This window comes from Apteryx mantelli, chromosome 15 (genome assembly GCF_036417845.1).
Source record: "Apteryx mantelli isolate bAptMan1 chromosome 15, bAptMan1.hap1, whole genome shotgun sequence".
NCBI classification, from domain to species: Eukaryota; Metazoa; Chordata; class Aves; order Apterygiformes; family Apterygidae; genus Apteryx; species Apteryx mantelli.
In genome coordinates this window covers 7,291,733-7,306,945 of record NC_089992.1, presented here as the reverse complement: position 1 = coordinate 7,306,945, position 15,213 = coordinate 7,291,733, and the positions used below count along the sequence as shown (strand labels likewise).

General features: G+C 40.4%; 1 long non-coding RNA gene across 1 annotated transcript in view; it reads left to right on the top strand.

The window, feature by feature from the left end:
- Positions 1-703: 703 nt before the first annotated feature.
- Positions 704-15,213, top strand: part of LOC106482523 (uncharacterized) — a 103,660-nt gene continuing 89,150 nt past the window's right edge. Inside the window, exon 1 of the long non-coding RNA XR_001292174.2 lies at positions 704-841. This is a non-coding gene — a long non-coding RNA (uncharacterized lncRNA). The remainder of the gene's footprint in view (positions 842-15,213) is intronic.

Here is a 15,213-nt window from a genome sequence, read left to right as displayed (position 1 = left end):
AAAAGAGATGGACAAGAAAGAATTCTCTGTAGATCAGCCAAGACTTAAATGAGGATGAGCTTAATTTGTTACAGTGATAGGATTTTGTTTTACTTTTAAATTTCTGATACATTCTTAATGGTCCATCAGTAGTAGGTAGAATCCACTGCAAGGATAAGAGTTTAATTTCCTGCCAGCCACTGACTTATACCTGCTTAGAGAGTTTAGCCTATAATTTTGGGGTGATGGAAATGACATAGCTTCAAACATCACTCTTATATTTGTAGCTCTAGTAGCACTCTCTATTCTTTTGAGTCCCACAGACACCCATTATACTGTATGTAACTGTAATATGAAAGATTCCTGAAGATTTAAGGAGGAATGAATCTCAGAAACAACTGCAGAAACTTCTGATTTTATTTCTGTTTTGGGTCAGTTTCTGCCACATTCTTATTTTTGATTTTCTCTGCATATTTAATAATAAAACCAAGACTGTTACAAATCCCCAATATTATAATGCAGATTTCATCTGGTCCACCCCCCTTTTGCATTCTCTATGCATCTGGACACATTAAACAAACCACACATCTGAGAACACAACTTCTCCCTCTCAGAAATTTTATGATACACCCTTGTATGATATCATACCAAAGCAGAGAAAATATTTACGGGAGAGGTAACCAAGGAATGTGTGTATATATGTGCACAGCCATGAATGCTCTGTGAACTCTCCCTGCAGGATAAAAAGCTTTTGTGATAGTTTAAGAAAATGTTGAGATACCAAGGGGACTGGATAGCAGCAGTCTGCTGAATGGCCATGCCTTTCTCAAACAGCATCCAGAAATAACTTTTCACTGCTGAGGTAAGAAATAAATAAGAATGCAGCAGAGTTTCTCTGGTGGGGATTATTTAGCTTCTGTCTGAGCCTGTGCAATGTGACTGGGCTGGGTTACCTCAGGAGCTTTTCATTAGGAAAGTAACTCAAGGGTAATGCACTCCAAATCTTTTTTTGAGTGCTGGATTCAGATACTATTAAGGATTGCAGTCAGATATTGTTTGCAGAATGGAGGGAATAAAAAAAAATAGTCACGTCACAGCTTCCCTGTGTCTCAAAGCTTGTTTGGAAACATTTTTAATCGATCTATTTTTCATGCCATTCATTTGGACTAAGAATGGCTGGTGCTCTGTATTGCCCAGAAGCAACAATCTCAGTAAGAACATGTTTTCTTCACAGTTTCATTAGCCTCTACAATAAACAGTCAAGGCTTTGTGGTATATTGCAAGAATAAATGTTCTACAACTTTTGGGTGGGCCATCCATCTTCTGGGGTAGCCATGGGTGAGCGCTAGATAGTGATTTCCTAAAGAGATCAGCACAAAGATCCAGGGGTCTGCAGATAGGCAAGTTGACCCCAGCTCCTCTTCCATATGTCCGTTTCCAGAACCCCCTTGCAGCCTACGACAACAGAGCTCAGTGTTATGGAAAAGACACTTGGAATCATGAACGTGTGCTTTGGAAGTCTGCTTCCTTCAGCGCGGAGGGGAAAGGATACGTTGCAGCTATTTCACGGGGAAAATAAACAGTGCTTTTCAACGTGCTGTGTCTTGCTGAATTTGGCACAAGGCTGCAGTATGCCCCAGCTGGAGGGAAGAGCTGGGTGGAGAGACCTCATGGAAAGATCTCCTGAATAAGCTGCTCTCCTCATCTGAGGAGTACTTTGAGAGAGGAGCAGAAAAAGTGGGGGGGAACACTTAGGGACAAATTCAGGCCTCAGGCTTCTGATAGACAAGTTTTGGATGAGTGACATGAAAACAGGGAATTGACTTTGAAAACTGTATGCTCAGATGGTCCTTTCAGGCAGCAACTAACCTGGTACCTAAATGAAGGCAACTGGTTCCAGATGGAAAAAAGCCCAGTAACAGTAAATGTATTAGTAGCAATTTGAAAAAAATCCATGAGGAAATCCTGAAATGGTGGAGCATAATATGGGGAGACAGTGTGTGGCACCAGGCCTTATAGTTTTCTGGGCTTGATTATAACAGGGGAGAGAGAATTGGTTTATGAGGTTATCTTAAAAGTGGAGTTAAGGGAGGGGAAGGGAGGGAGTTTATGGTGTTCCACACTGGTTTTGGGCTGTGAAGTAGTCTCCCAGTCTTCCAGGGTTATTGCTTTTAAAATCATCCCATGACAGCGCTGTAAGCCTGCCCTATCACCAGTTCTGCTAAGACTCTTCAGGAGACTCCACATTGCTCTGACTTGTAAAATATGCAATATCTGGGCCGAGATTGATTCAAGCTGTAATGAGGTTAAGTACGTGTTAATAGAGCCATATTAGACTGTAAACACAGCAGTGCTGCTTCTGTCACAAATTGTTTTAAGTTCAGGTTGTGGCAAACAAGAAAGCATGCAAGCAAAATTTCTTCTTGGTCTGGGCTCACAATACCAATTTCATTGTTGGCCTTTGATGAGATGTTTTAGTAATGACAGGAAACAACAACTGCAGGGAGAATTTGCAAGATAGATTCCAATTTCTGCTTGGGCAAAGCTCCCTCTGAAATCCCTCTAATCTCTCTGTCTTGATAGTCCCTTTGTGCGCATCTGGGTACTCACGGGATTTTTAATCAGTCAGCCTTAACTCAATAACAGTAAATAGTCTAATGGGCCTGCAGCCTACCAGGAAGGAACAAGCTGTATAGGCACCTAACAAATAAGTTTTGAGATGGCATAAAGTTTTACTGGCACTGTGTGCATTTTTTGAATTTATTTTCATTTCTTACCTCTTCAGAAATGCTGTAGGGATTGCTCAGAATCTTGAGAAGAACTAGTCCATGGGACAGCCATGTCTTGTTTTATATACAAGCTACTGGAAAAGAGATGGGATCTCTTCACTTTGCTAATGAAAGCAGAGATGGCATCTTCTAAATTCTCTGGGCCTCTAGCCAGATTAATCCCAAAGATAGTGGGTACTGTAGGCAATTTAATGAATAAAGAGTGTTTCCCTGCAGCTATATGCCACTGTTGATGGTTACATAATTCTGCAGCTGCACACAATTGATGATGGTTTCATGATCCTATCTACAACTATCTTGACACAGTCCACTCACCTCTTTTATACTGCAAAATGTCTCCTTTGTTGCAGGTTACAGACTACCTTATGACTGGACACTGTCTTACAGGCCATTTATCTCTCTCCGCTCTAGATCTAATCAAGTCTCCCTTGATTTGATCCCCTCTGGTTATAGGCTTTTCTAGTACACCGAGCAAATGCTCTTGAACATACAAGGGTAGTAGGTCAATTAGGTGAGTCTTAGTATTTCTGCGGATTCTCATGACAGAACCTGCAACTATCCTTCTTCATTCCTCTCTCTGCCTCCTGCTATTGCAATGTACCCTTACAGTCTGTGATATCATGCATTCAGAGATGTTATCTTGATATAGACTTGTTCCTATTGGTGTGTCTGTGTGGAGCATTTCACATCACCTTTCAGAAGCAAACTAGGCTGTACCCATTCCTTCATGTGTGTCATCTTTCTTTCCTCGTGGAATTTTATGAAGATGAAAAAAAAGAGTGTATCAGGCAGGATTTATATCTTGGCTATAATTTTTTTTTTAAATCATCTCACATTTCTCCCAGATGTTTCATGGTCTTAAACCATTTAGTATTCCTTATGACTTTTCTACTTTAAATTAGATTTTACTGATCTATTGGTTGTTGGTTCTCCTTTGTGCCTCTCTCTTCATACTCTGGATCATGTAAGGTGGATCAGTGGAAGCCCAGAAATATCAGTTATTTGCCCAAGGTCATTAGCATCTGAGTTTAGATCTCAGGAATTCCTACTTGGAATCCTTTGCCCTAGTTATGAGAAATAATAACATAGCACCTGTATTGTAATTTTCATCTGAAGATCTTGAAATTCTTCATACATGTCTGTCAACTATTCACAACTTCTATGTGGAAAAATAAAAGCCCAGGTAAATAAAAGGTCCGGGTCCCCAAAGAGACTTAAGTAATGCCCTGTCCCATTCCTTCATCCCCAAATCCACAGCTCTAAGTGATAGAGATGCCTAGACTTATGGTATAACACACTGGGAGAGCTTGGGACATTAGAATGTAGTATAAAAAAGCCAGACTATGGAGCAGAAAGCAACTTAACTTAACCAACATTTAAGGGCTTACATTGACGTCTCTCTGGGTGTAGGTATTTTAGATACTTTGTTTTATACTGGGAAGGGTTTTTTTTTTTCAAATACTTTAGCACCTCTTAGGCATCTTCAGAACGAGATGGCAATACAGTGGCAATACAGTTATATTTTTGACTTGGCAGTTCCTTATAGTGAGTAAATCAACCTTCCTGATTGCCTATGCTTTTGCTTAAACCACTGAACATAGATGTTCTCTCATTTTATTTTCTAACTGTATTTTCCAACTCATATCTTTCTTATTTTCATCAGTTTGTCCAAAGTATCCTTCCCTGCAAAAATCTCTTGCTTTCTTCATCTTGTGGAGCTTTTTCCTGGGGAGACTTCACCATAAGATCTCATTTAGCTCCATAATCTATTTTAATATATACTTCTATTATACGTTTCTGGGTGTATAGAACTCCATTAGCTTTTGTTCATACTCATGAAGACACACGAGTGTATTATTGGCCCAGAGAGTGCAATGCTGAAGCATATACATAGCGTAGCCATTTGGCCAATTACAGAACTTAAAATCTGACTGAATGCTGGAGGAATAACTCTTAGTGGGACTTTCTCATCAACAGGATGCTTTGTTTTAAAGAGAGAAAAAAGAGATTTTGGAACTAAAACTCTTGGGTATACTAAATAGCAGTCTTTCAGAAATATCAAAGATGAAGACAGGTTTATAAGAATTCAGCAATGTCTTCACCCATACAAAACAAACATGTACATGTCTAAAGAAGTTAAATTTTGCAATTTTTTCTGCTTCTTTCTTTTAGTTGCTTTTTCTATAATCTTTTCTATCTTCTTGAATCTGAAGGATGAGCTGCATCTGTCAGACATGAACAAGATACATGGAAAGGCAGGCTTTAGTGTTAGCATCATTTGGATTTTTGGCCAGGTTAAATGTTGAATCAAGAACTTAGATTTGTAAGTACACTCCAACCAAATCACTATTGTCCACAGCTGGATTTTTTCCCTATCTTTTACAATATCTGCTGTTATCAATGTGACAGATTTGGGTTGTTGCCTACCTAGGCTAAATTTCTGATAAGCTAAATATCAGAACTTCTCTGAACTTGATAGCTTGAGGAACTGCTGGCTCCAGCTATTCTCCTATCTTTCATCATAGTTTTCAGAGACAGATAGATAACAATAAACATTTCATATGGCCTTGTTTTGGCAACCTGTGCAGATGGAAGGATGGTTGAGACAGAGGAACAAGAGAATAGAGGAGGCAACATTGATTAAGGATTAAGGATTCAAACTGCTCAAAGGAACTGGTCTAGTTGGAGGAAGTTGTTTATGTTCTTAGCAAGGAGCACATTAACATAGGTGACAGAAACACAGAGAAATCTTCTCTTTCTTGGCAAATCCCTGTACTGGGTCATTGGAATTCAATGCCACGGTTCACTTCAGGTTCCTCCTGCCATGAAAGGAAGTTATGAGTCAGCACAAGACTACTATGGGCTGTTCAACAAAGGCAGGTGAAGGTGAAGGTGAAGAAGACACACTTCTCTCTCAGCTAATGCCATCTGCTTATAGGTGCCAAATAAAAGCTCCATCTCCGCAACACTGACCATTCATCCTGTTTGAGGGGGATTGTGGTTTACTGCTTCAGGCACTGGTTCAGCTATCTATATCTATTAGCCATGCTGTAGTACAGAATGAATGGAGTAAATTGTGCTTGGGCTTTTCAAAGATCCAGTGTTGAAATCCTAATTTATCTAGAAAACACAATATGATGTTCCCATTTCTTCTTGTCTTCCTTAACTAGTGTTCAATATGGGCCTGTCTTGCTGTGTGACTGCCAGGAAAAGGTGAGAGTGTGCCAATGCTGTACTGAAGACTAATGTGATGAAAGAGAGGTGACTGAGCAGGGACAGCTACCATATAATCCAATCTAACAGAACAGGATTCTTGATGGATAATATGACAGTGTCTTGCAAATGCTTCCCCCTCCCCCCCCCCTTTTTTTAATATAAATCTCTTGCTGAGTAGCTGAGGTAGATATCTTAAGACTTGTATTTTTCCCCAACGTAGATATAATATAAGCTGATGAACTGTGGACTTCTGACTTTTTTCACCCACTCGGTGTCTGGTAATGAGCTTTCACTGTCTCTTTGAAGAATCCTTTATAGTGGTGAGAGGAGAGCAGCAGATGTGTCTGAGCAATCTGGCTTATAATGCTGTCCACAGTGTGATTTTTTTTTTTTTTTTTTTTAGCTTGGCTCGTTTGAAATGGGAATACTATTATTTCCTCAAGATTCCTTCAATTACTTTTGCAGGAACAAGCATCAGGTTCTCAGTATGAAAAATGAGGAAGTCAAGGGGAAGGTCAAGTTGAGGAAGTTCTTTCCTGCTGGCAGACCAAACTGACCATGAACTCAATTGTTTTCACCCTTTCTATTTCTCAGGAGAGCAGGTCCATATTATACCTGCCCTAGCCTCTTCATGTAGAACAGCTCCAATCATGTCACTGTTAAAAGAAGCTGGGAAACTGAAAAAAGCTATTGTACAAGACATACTTAAAGCTGTGAACATTGAGAACATGGTAAGTTGAGCACTCATTCCTTCCTCAGCTGGAACAACCATCAGCTGGCAAAAGCATTGAGAAAAGCATCTGGGCATGGGTTCCTGGGTGACAGAAGTAAATGATAACCTGAGTACAAAGTACTGGGCAGAGAGTCATGATAGTCCTGCCAAATAGTGGTATACATTTTAGGGTCCTGCTATCTGTCTTCACTAGGCCTTTCTTTCTGCAACAATCTTTGCCTGCAGGCTCAAATTTCAGTGATATTCTGGAATGTAAATACCTAGTTGTGCTTGCAAATCAGGTACTAAAACTTGCAAATCCTAGTCGTTTTAGTATCTCTGTTGTCCGGATTATATCAATAATAAGTATGAGAAAAGGAGATTTCAGTCTGCAAAGCTGTTATCCTGATACATTTAGTAGAGGACTGAGTTTTTGTGAATACCACATTAATAATCAGGGAACAGGTACCACTCAGAAGTGTTCTTAGTAAATGAACGGAGTTCCTCTTGGAGGTAAAAATGGAGAACGTCACAGCAGATTTCCACAGTGCAGCATGTTTTCTCATTTGGACGTTGTCACTCTTTGGATCAATGACAGAACATGAATGATCTCTCTCCTGTGCTTCATGCTAATCAGAAGCTGCTTGGGCAGCTTAGAGAGATAGGAAGTCCTCGCTTAAGAAGATGGCATCTATGGAAATAGGGGTAGGCTGGTATCTGCCCTGTTGGATAGCAGATGTCAACTGTTACATTTCACAGCTCTACTGCTTTAGGTTTCCACAGTTAAATATTGTTTTCATACTCCAAGAAGAAGAAAAATATATTTACAATCCAGTTTTTCAATAATTCCAGCTAATCAGAGCTGACTTGGGTGAGTTCCCATGAAAGTGTTTTGTTTTTCAGTCCAAAGCTAGGTCAGTCATTCATGGAGTTTTAGGCGGAAAAATGTCTCTTCTCCTTTTACACTTTTCTGTCACTGGATAGCACTGTATAGTCCACAGCTGCTGTTGTCTTTACATGACAGGTCATTCAACTGTCTGTCTTCTGCAGACCTTCTTCCTGCCAAATTAAAATTTGGGCCCCTGTCTCTAACAGCTCTTTGTGAATATCTAGACATCAGCTCAAGATTGTTTTTCATAATTTTCCTAATTTACAGTCCCCAAACCTTTACTTTATAAACATCGTCACAGATGTCTCTCATCCAGACAACATTTTGACTCTGGTAGCTCTCTATATCTTACATTCACCTTGTGTCTAGATCTTGTTGCATTAGCATAATATTTGAGGTAATGGCCTTTTCCATCTCTTGGCTTAAATAAAACTCTTGTCCAGGTGCTAGCTTTTATTTCATTTCTGCAACACCATTTTTCCTCTGGCTTTGACAGATGCAACATGGCTCAGTTATAGGAACTGAAAGATCACTTTGATCGTATTACCCATGTCTTTTGCATCCTTCCTTCTCTACTGCACCAAATCACTTTTCTTCATTTTCCAGACCTTTCACAGACTCTTCCCCACTTGACTTATCTTACATTCTGTATCAAACAAGATCAAAGTTCCTGTCTCCAATCAGCACATAATGCTGGCCTTCATCACCTGCTTATTACATTTTCAATCACACATTTCTGTTCCTTTCTCCCATCCAATCCCTCACTCTTGGAGGAAACCCACCATCAGCCTGCAAGGAGGATAATGCCATTATCCTCCTTGAAGTCCGTTCTTTGTCCCATTGCCTGATGATGATGATAGGGTTTATTGAAACTGCATATGATGGTGAACATCTTGATCTCACAGTTTCCCTGTAATTCTTCCTCTTTCTGTACATGCCTGTCATCTCTTGCCCTCGGATTGTTACCTCTTTGGGGCTGGAGTGATCTCTGTACTTTTTGTAATGGTAATGCAAATCAGCAGCAATAATATCTGAAGAACCTGAAAAGAGTGAAGAATATTCATATGAAGTAAAATAAGTAACCATCCTCTTACCTCAGGATAAATCCAAGTGAGATGTAACAAGTTAGGTACTTACTTATCAAAGAGAGGTAATGTGTCTGCAAAAGGGCCTAGAGAGGATGGTATGAATTAATTAAAGTTATGAATTAGTGGATTATTCAAACCTCCTGGCTGTGAACTTTCATGCAGAATTAAAATAGTCTTAATTCACTTCAGAATAAAAATTTCATTCTGAAAATATTCAAACAGCTTTTGGGGACATTGCTATCTCCCCTTATTAATTTTTTCCAGCTTCCTGGTTTGCCTGAGTAGAAAACTTAATACTGGGCAGAGGACTGAATTCTCTCACTGACCAGTCTTGAGCTGATCCTTGGGACTTGCATGAGATGCTTGTTTGACTTAATGCCCAGATGCATCACTGGGAATCTTGCATTTGCCTGACCATGCTCAGAGTCAGCTCCTGGTGGATCAGTGAGTGTAGCTGTGTGATACACTTTTAGAGACAGATGCTCCCATGGGAGTGATGGGAGGAAACACGGGATTTTCAATACGTTGTATCGCTTCTGTGGTGAGACTTGGGGCTGGCGGTAACTCTGTTTTAAAAAGAAGCTGGAGGGAAGAGAATGCAGTGGCACAGCTCATTGTCTGAATCCAGTAGTGCAATTCTTTGTCACTCTGCAGGGAGACAGGTGACTTCATTTAACAAGAGAGCTGATAAAGTGAGCCATTCCTTTGACCATTTTCTATCACCATCAGAACTGTCTTTCAGGAGAAAATAACAATTACAGTTACTTAAGAATTACATGGCACCATCTCTAGTGCTGGAATATGTTTTTGCTATTTTCTATGAATATTTCAAGTGAAAACCTCCTCGCCCTGCAACATTAATTTTATAGATGACTAATTAATTATCCTCCCTATGGCAACTCGCTGTGGTTTTTATTAACTTGCAAATCAAAAGAAGAGTCTGAAAAATAACAAGCTAATTTTTTTAATAAGGTATGTCTTCTGTGTTTATTCTTATTTTATTACCCAGCAGTCTGTAAAGTTATCTGTTTATTTGGGAAAACACATTATTGTGGTTTGAGTAATCTCCCATGGAAAAAAATGAAGATTATTTTGCAACCACAGTGATGAAATATCTTGTACTGCAGTCACAAATATGCTAAACAGATACATATCTTTGTTTAATTTAAGTAAAGCAGAGCCTCACCCTTCCACTACAATGATCACGATAGTACTATTAATGTTAATATAACTCTTGCATTAATTTTCTCCTGATTTGGACAATCCCAGATTCTAGATTTCTGCCCTGTGGTTTCCTTCCATCATATTTTGACTTTTGGGATAAATCTTGGGCCAATTTAGGCAAGAAGAGTTTTGCAACTGGTTTTGACGGAGCCAAGATTTCACTGGGTCTATCTCTATTCTGCAAAAAGCAGAACTCTTCCACCAATGTGAGGTGGAGTTTGTACAAGAAGCTCTTTCGCATGAGGAGAATGAAAAAGTACAAAGGAGTTGCTGCCTACACTCACTTCATATTGAAACTATTCTGAAGAAGAATCTCAGAAATGAGGATGAAAATGCTGGGAAAAATAATTACTTCTACAACTTTTTCATAGCAGTTTGCACCCTTTCAGCAAAGAGTAACAACGCTTACCACTTAGTGTTCTGCTTTTTGTGTGTCCTAATTCAGAAAGTAATGGACTCTCTGTAATCCTAGCCAGGTTTAGCAAAGTGACTAATTGCAACTTGTTTTGATTTCACTTTTCAGCTTCTTGTCCCATAGCACACTGTCTCCTGTCTGGGACCGTGCCTGAGGGAGGTGATAGATTCCTGGTGGCTGAGGGATTGGTTTGTGTCGTTCTGCCTTGGAGTCAATTTGCCTTGCTAAATGTTGCTATGTATCCCGGCTTTGCACTGGTACCCATATTGCCATTTTGAAAGAACAATGCTGAGGGAGCACAGTGGATCTAATCATTGATCCACCTGCTACTTTGTCCTGCTTTGAACATGAGGAATATTGATGCTTTAGTAGAAGATGCCGAGCTCCCATGATGATTGTTTCATGCTGGGATGAGAGTTTTCCTCACTCATCTGAAGGACAGCCTCTTCAGATGAATTGAAGTCCTCTTTTAAGCTCTAAAATGCATAGCTCCATTTGTTGCCTTTTTGAAAACTTGGACAGAAGTTACTTGCTTTCCTTCTCAAGCACAATGGTTTTTAACCTTCATATTTCTTTTGTCCTATTGGCATAATTCAGAGATTTCTTTATTATTCATATTTATGTGTCAGTTCTTGGGAGAGTGTGGGGAAGACAAGATAGAGAAATTTTACTGAAAGACAGAGCCGTCAAGCTTAATATTGTTCATTTCTTATTTTCTGAAACTCCATGGAAAGAAATATTTGCAATGAGGTTTCTTTGGACAATCTCTGTTCCAGTTTTAGGAACCTTGTCATATTTATGATGTCTGAATATCTGAAAGGCATGAGTGCATGCAACTACCATAAATACAGGTAAGTACAGCATTGGGCAATCGTACTCCATCTGTGGTCTGCAAGGTATCAGCGAGTTGCCCAGCGACAGCAACTGTTAATACCCACAGTACTGTCTGCATTCTCATGCTGTGGGTAAGGACCAGCACCAGGTGCCTGCAATAAGCAGTAGCTGGCTTCTAACCGCAGTTGGGAGCAGACATTAAGTCCCATTATTATTGATTATTGTTATTATTATCATCATCATCTTTACAGGTTTAATATAGCTGTTTTATGTCTACAGTGGGAAAAACACAATTTTGGAAAGCAGTAGCATTTTGTCTGCCTGGATGATTAGTGTTTTATTTAGCACTTGGCTAACTGCCTGCCAGACTCATAAGGGATACAAGCTGGTGTGTACAATCTTTCTCCAAGACTGTTAGGACCTTTTTTGTTTAAATGGAGGTTGAAGGAAACTTTGATGCATCAAAGCAAGTGCATACCATATGGCCAGTGTAGTCATACTGAGTAATCAAGAACCATGCTCTGGTGTGTGCTTTTGTTTGTTTGTGTTGGTTTTGTTTTTTAATTTACATCGTGGAGCTTCAGCTGAGTGTCCAGATTGACTGGACTCTAGTGCTGGCTTCTAATTGCAGTGGATATTGATGAACTAGAGAAATCAAAACTAGAGAAATCACAGTGTTGGCATGGAGTGGAGCAGTCTTGTTCAAGTGCTAGTTGGCCTGCTGGATTTGAGGTTAGTGTATTGGTATGGTGCTCTCCCAGAGGAGATGACTGTGTTGAGTGTTTGACTACACCTGATAGCAGTGGACTTGAGTAGCAGGGATTGCTGTTGACCCAGTACCTCCTATTGCACCTGAATTCTTGTTCACTGCTGCTCACACCCAGGAATAAGGCTCCACTTACTGTTGCAAAGTCCTTTTCAGTTTGGTTCTTCTAGTGTCTTTTGTATTCCCTGGGATAATTACGCATAGACTGAAAAAGCCAAAAAGGTCTTTATCCTAATTTAGAAATCCTATTTCTCAGCAGTGATAAAGCTTGCAGGGATATAGGATCATTCACAGTTTTTTTCTTCATAATCACTCAAGCTATGGTTTCCCTTCTTGAAGTGTCACTGATAAATATTTTGCCTTTTCACATCATACTGTTAAACTAATCTTTTTTCCCATGCCCTCCAAAATCTAGATCCCTACCATCAGTAAGAGACATGAAAAACACTCATTTTCTTTCCAAACTCAGGAAAAGGGAGAAATCTCAACCCTCCCAGCTTTCCTAGAACACAACGTAACAGTCACATTTCTATTTTTGAGTTTTGCTAATAACCTTGCTGCATTGCAAGTTAAAGAAACTATTCTTTCAGCCCTGGCACCAAGCTAATTTAATTTCCATATTTTCATTATCATCCTATTAACCACTAGTGCTCTGCAACAAAGGAGCTATTTGAAATATATAATGCTACCTCCATTCTGTGCTGCAAAATCTCAGGGGCACTTCGATAAATTATATCCCCATAATGAAGAAGTAGGGGGAAAGGGTGGCAACAATAGATTTTTTTCACAATGGAATGAAATCGGGATTTGATCTGATGCAACATGACTTGCTCACAGTGCAGATAGAATATCAAATCATCCCTAGGAAATTTGAACCTTGCTCTAATCCCCTAGTTGTATCCATTGTTCTTTTGAAACCTTGAAAACTACATATAATAGTTTGCAAATTGGGATTTAGTTGATACAGTTTATTTTTTTCAACTTGCTCAATTTAATTATCCTCAGCCTACAGCCTAATTTATGTGTGTTTGATGTCACTATTCATTAGAAGCACCAATACAGCCTGGAAGGTGACTGTGAAAAATGTTCAGCTGGGTTCCCTACTTAAACACACTGCCCTGGCTATATACTGGAGTTTTGTTACAGAATGGGTTTGGAACAACATTGTTAGTAAAATTAATACCTAGAGAAGCATAAGAGTATGAGTTTGTATAAGAAATCTCCGTAAAAGCTGTAGTATCAAAAGGACATGATTCTAATTCTTCACCAGGATACATGTCAGATTCGTTAGCTGTCATTTAGAGGAGAGACAGACAGACCCTCAACTAGAGTTACGTAAATAACTGATTTTCAAGGTCACTGGCCAAATTGAAAAAATGGCAACACATTTAATTGTGGGTTGCTGTGAAATGCATTTGTTTGTTTTTTTCCTCCCTCAAATGAAATTCCTTACAATGTTTTTAAACAAATGCAAGGTTTTGTTAATCCAAAATGAAATACTCAGGGTCTTCAATTTTTTTTTAAGCATAAACTATGAAAACGAAGGTTACTTCAATATGAAAAAAACGTTTTCAAAATATTTTTGGTTTTGAGGTGTGTGGTTTTTTGAACGCAAATATTCCCACAATCAAAACAACTTACTGTCTTTGGCAGATATTTGCAGATTAGTTTTGATTAACTGAAATGCCCATTTGCAAGAAAGTAAATAGGTTTGGTTAACTATTCTCCTAAATACACTGGCCGGCTTTCACGAAATCACGCTTCAAATCCGGGCCCCAGCTCTGGGCTCCACGAGTTTGTCAGGGGCCGTATCAGCCAGCTGGCTCTGCTCTTCCCTCCATCTCAGCTAATGCAGGCGAAGCCCAGGACTATTTTATTTTATGTCTGTCCGAATCGCAGATAAGCGAATGAGGTTTCCCACTTCAGGCCCGTCTAGCAGGTAGGGAGGCACCTGCTCAGAAAAACTCTTTCAGCACCGTTTGCTCCCTCCGTCCCTCTTGCCCCCTGAGGTGGGGGGGATTAGTAAGCCTTGGAGGTGTGAATACCAAACCTGTTGCTGTGACCTCTCCGCCTCTTGTTGCTCCCTGTGGACTGGGGCTGCTGAGTTATGGGGCGAACCATATGGGGCAAATTCAACTTCGTAAGGCGCCTTTTGAAGCCGGATCCTTGCTTGCAGCCTTCTGCGTGCATTCCGTGTGCGTCCTGCGTGCCAAGTGATTTAACAGCCTGCTCACGGAAAAACAGCGGCCACTGGGAAATTAATAAATACCTCATTTGAAAAAACAACAACAACAACAACAAAAAAAACCCAGGGCCAAATTCCCCACGGAGGTAACGAAAATGGCACTGTGCCCACTTGTGGGAGGTCTGGCTCGGTCTAAAACTCCTTCCTCGGTTTTACGGAAATCTCAGGTTTCAAGAGCGCAGCCTGTCGCCCTCGTTTCAGACGCAGCCGGCCACAGGGCCGTGGAGGAATTTGGGAGCGCCTGACACTTGCCACCTGGCGCGAGCCGCGAGCAGCCGCGGGGAGGGATCCCATGCGCTGGCAGACGGGTGCTGGGGGACACGAGAGCTGCGCTCGGACCGTGCGCTCCCGGTAGCTCTGCCGACTCCCTGAGCAGTAGGTAACGTTTGTATTCAGGCTAGTCGGGACTTGGAGCTTATGAACTATTGCATGTCACCACAGCAATTGCTGCCAGTCATCTGAATTAAAACCTAGCTATTCTTACTATGAAAAATACAGCCTCCTATGCAGCTGTTTTAAGGCAAAATGGTGAATCGTTATACATACCAATTAAATCAACACTTCCAGTGACAAGCGAATATTTGATTTTCTACCCCCAAAGGACAGTATATACCATATTGCACTACAGTGATATTTCCTAATAAATTATCTAGCTGACATCTTATCTCTAAGGGGGAGAGGGAGATTGTTAACAAAGAAGACAAAATCAGCTTCTTCCTATTTCTTCCTGATTTCCATTATGTGTAAGAGCACCGGTCTCAGTGCACTGTACCTGCTCAATGATGATAGCTAGGAAAGGAAGAGTTGATTTGCTACCTGCACATATATATTTGGTTGTGAAATACAGGCGTACAAAGCAGTTGCAGAGTCAACCCTGGCTTTGCCCTCCCCTCTTCTCTTCCCTACCCAGAAGCAAGGAGCTGTCTCAGGGATAGAAAAGGAAATACTAAGCCAGATCTTCCAGTGACTTTGCACCAGCATCACTTCATACAGAGTCTCACTTGCTGTGGGAGGTCACGCTGGTTGTACAAGAAGACCACATCAACTGTGCTGGCT